Source organism: Centruroides sculpturatus, unplaced genomic scaffold, assembly GCF_000671375.1.
Source record: "Centruroides sculpturatus isolate CEXI.00-Female unplaced genomic scaffold, Cexi_2.0 scaffold814, whole genome shotgun sequence".
Lineage (NCBI taxonomy): Eukaryota > Metazoa > Arthropoda > Arachnida > Scorpiones > Buthidae > Centruroides > Centruroides sculpturatus.
In genome coordinates this window covers 389,299-393,132 of record NW_019384989.1, presented here as the reverse complement: position 1 = coordinate 393,132, position 3,834 = coordinate 389,299, and the positions used below count along the sequence as shown (strand labels likewise).

Genomic DNA, 3,834 nt, shown 5'->3' with positions numbered 1-3,834 from the left:
AGTTTCTAAATGCATCTATAAATAAAAAATAATTCTATATGCATCTATTAAATGAAAAATGAAAGGTTTTAATAGAAAACCTTTCATGTTTTATTCAATAAGTGCATTTAGAAAGCAACTATAATGCAAGTTGTCAACAGGCTTCAATTTTGAAACATTCTCTCAACGTTGTTACTACAACAGAACACTTTAATTTAGAACACATTCAATGCTTTTCATCAACACTTACTAAAATTTATTTTATTTAATAGATTTCTAAAAATATTTAAAAAACAATTTTTGAAATTAATTCGGAACAGAGCCCTGAATGTATTTTCTTTTTGTGCTAAGTTTAAAAATACCAAGAAATAATTTAAGCCAGTTTTTTTGTCTTTTTAAGCTAACAAATAGACACAGTATGTCAATTTGACAGAACAATTGCGAAATTTTACATTGTCGTAGTGCATTATTAATTTCTCCTTTCTTCAAAATTTATAAACTAAATTTTAAAATTGGATTATTAATCCTGGTAATGAAATCAGAAAATGTAAGTTAAACATTCGATGTATTTTGTAAGACATTGCTTATATTTGGCGACTGTTCCCGTGATTCGAAATTGTAAAATACGTAAAATGTGTAATTTTAATTATTATCGAAAAAATACTATTATATTTAGATACGAAAATAAAATATTTTTGATAAACATTAATAAAAATATTATTAATACTGTATATAATGATTTACACAACGAGTTTTTTTTTGAAGAATGAAAATAGAAAACTTAAATGTACTATATGTAAAAAAAACATTTCAAAGAGAAAAGCATTTGGTAGAACACGTGAGGGTTTATACTGGTGAAAAACCGCTTTCATGCGATATTTGCGGTAAAAAATTCGCCCAGAGTTCAAATTTACGTAAACATATAAAAAGACATTCGAAAGAAAGACCATTCAAATGTAACTACCAAAACTATTTATATGCTGCAAACACGAAAGATAATTTGATGAGACATGTCAAACGATTACAACGAAAAGCAAATGCTTCTAAAGATATTGTAAGAATTATGTTCATGTATATTTTTGTATTTAAGTCCATAAATATTTATGAAATAGAATATATCATATTTATTAAATTAAAGTTAATATATATTCAGATAAAGTAATAAAATTAAACTAATTTATCAAAATTTAATTAATCGTTAAAAGTAATAATGGTAATTTACAGTGAAATAGTAAAAATATGTTTGTTATATCTCTATAGTAAAATCGTTCTTATTATTTATCAAATAAATTTCTTCAATAAGCGTCTGTAATATGTACAAAATAGAAAAATTTACAAGATATATTTAAATTTAATTTCATTTTTAAAATATTAATATTTTAATTTTCTTTTTCAATGTCTAATAAATAGAAACCACTAAAATCGAAACGAAGAGACCATAAATGTGATACCTGCGGTAAAAGTTTTGAATCCTCGTCTGCTTTTATATAACACCTGATATATCCTGAAAGAAAACGACCATTTTCATGTGATATTTGTAAGAAAACGTTCAAATATAAATTTGAGTTAAAAAGAGACATGAAAATAGTACATCCACAGGAAAAAACCGCATCTTCTTCCAAAGTACGTAAAGAAAATTTTTATCTTGAGACATCTGACTTTGTTTTACAGAACTAAGTGCATCAAAATTGATCTCCACTGATGTTGTCTCTACACGCAAATAGTTTTCCAAATGAACATCAGTAATTCGTGTTCTCACTTGTGATTTGATGTACTTCATGGGACTAAAAAGCTGTTGACACACAGAAGTGTTTCCAAATAGCGAAACCATCGACAGAGCATGTTTGTAAAACGCACGATATTTATCCTTGTCCAAATACGTTTCATAGAACTCTTCCAAACCAACTTGATGGAATTTCTTCAACGTTTCATGGTTTACTTACTTATAAAATCGATATGGTAGACAGGCTACTTGGTTAAAGTAGTTTGAATTGTAATTATAAATATGTTAAATATGTATTTTAACGTCGATCGCAAAATCTATCCAGATGCATTGGCGATAATAAAACGAAACTACAGAATAACACGGAACTTTGTCAAGCTGGACTGAAGGTAGTTATGAATATGAGCCCGATAGCATTGCGAGCTTTCCGAAAACGCCAAAGACCACAGAACATATATAGCTAAAGCTGAAGTCTCATATTAAATTTTGTCAACACCTAGCGTCGGACAAAAAACTAATTAAGTAACATTGAGTGTCAAATAGCAAGATATTTGAAATATCTAAAAATCTATGAATTTTTCCAAAAATGAAGGATATTTCAAATTTCTCTTAGCTATAATTTAAAAATACACGATACGAATAAACTCATGACGTAATGTTCTTTTGGTGATATGTACAATAAAGTTAACATTTACGTTCATTTGACCTAGCTCCGCGGGCCTCGTGTTGGCCACCCCTAATCTAGAATAAATTAATTGGATTTAGATTGATTGATATAAAAAAATTTGTCACGGTTTTTGTTGGTTTCGCCTAAAACCGAGTTATTACTGTATTGGTGTTTAATTAAGTAGCACACCGTTTCTCTTTTAATAATAGGAAATAATTTCAGCCAGAATTTTTGTCTTTTTAAGCTAACAAATAAGCACAATACGTCAATGTGACAAAACAATTCCGAAATTTTACATTGTTGTAGTGCATTCTTGTTTTTCATCTTTTCAAAATTTATAAGGTGAATTTAAAATTTTAATTACTTATTTTTTAAATGCAATCAAAGGTAAGTAAAACTTTCAATGTGTTTTGTTACACGTTATTTTTAATTAATAAGACGACACTTGTCATTCGAAATTATGAAGAATAAAAAATGGAAAATTTTAATTTTTATCGAAAAATACATAAACTGTATTTTACTATTATATTTTGATATAAAGAGATAATATTTCTGAAAATATTAATGACGAACCTAATAATCTGAAATACTTTTACACAACGAATATTTTTTTAAAGGATGAGAAACAGAAACATGAATTCACGGAATGTAAACAAATATTTTCAAGGAAATCGCAATTAGATGTGCACCTGAGAAGCCATACTGGTGAGAAACCGTTTCCATGCGATATTTGATGTTAAAAATTCTCCCAGTCTGGAAATTTAACAATTCACAAAACAATACATTCGGAAGAACGACCTTTCAAATGCAACTGTGGATATGCTACAAAAAAAAAATTTGATCTGTTATCACATGTCAAACGATTACATCCACATGCAATCGTTTCTGATATTATTACTGTAAGAATTATGTTTATGTTTATTTTTGCATTTAAGTCCATATATATTTTATGAAATATAATATATTATAAGTTAATAAATTTGATAAAAAAATATAACATTATGATGGACTATATAACTGGCTTAATTATTATAAATAAAATTGATAATTTACAGTGAATCATTAAAAAATATACTTGTTAAATCTCTACCGTAAAAATCGTAAATATTAATTACGAAATAATTTCTTCAACAATAAGCCATTATAATGCATACAAAATATAACGAATTTACGAAATATATTAATATTTAAATTTTTTTTAGAATGTAATAAATAGCAATTACTAATTAATAACTCATTTAATACTTAGATTCCCCCAAAAAACTCGAAAGAAGATCACAAATGTGATAAATGTGGTAAAAGTTTTCCATGGTTATCCACTTTAACAAAACATCTACTATCTCATGAGAAAAGTCGACCGTTTTCATACCGTTTTCATGTGATATTTGTAAGAAAAGGTACAAACATAAATTTCACTTAAAAGCACACATGAAAATAGTACATCCACAGGAACAAACAGCATCTT

General features: G+C 26.8%; 1 long non-coding RNA gene across 3 annotated transcripts; it reads left to right on the top strand.

The window, feature by feature from the left end:
- Positions 1 to 1,413: 1,413 nt before the first annotated feature.
- LOC111632965 lies at positions 1,414 to 3,834 on the top strand. Of its 3 annotated transcripts, none has more exons than XR_002757975.1 (3): positions 1,414 to 1,602; positions 2,987 to 3,268; positions 3,619 to 3,834. It is a non-coding gene; the product is annotated as an uncharacterized LOC111632965 (long non-coding RNA). The 3 variants fall into 3 exon arrangements; XR_002757976.1 differs by lacking the exon at positions 1,414 to 1,602 and adding an exon at positions 2,649 to 2,711; XR_002757974.1 differs by lacking the exon at positions 1,414 to 1,602 and adding an exon at positions 2,694 to 2,756.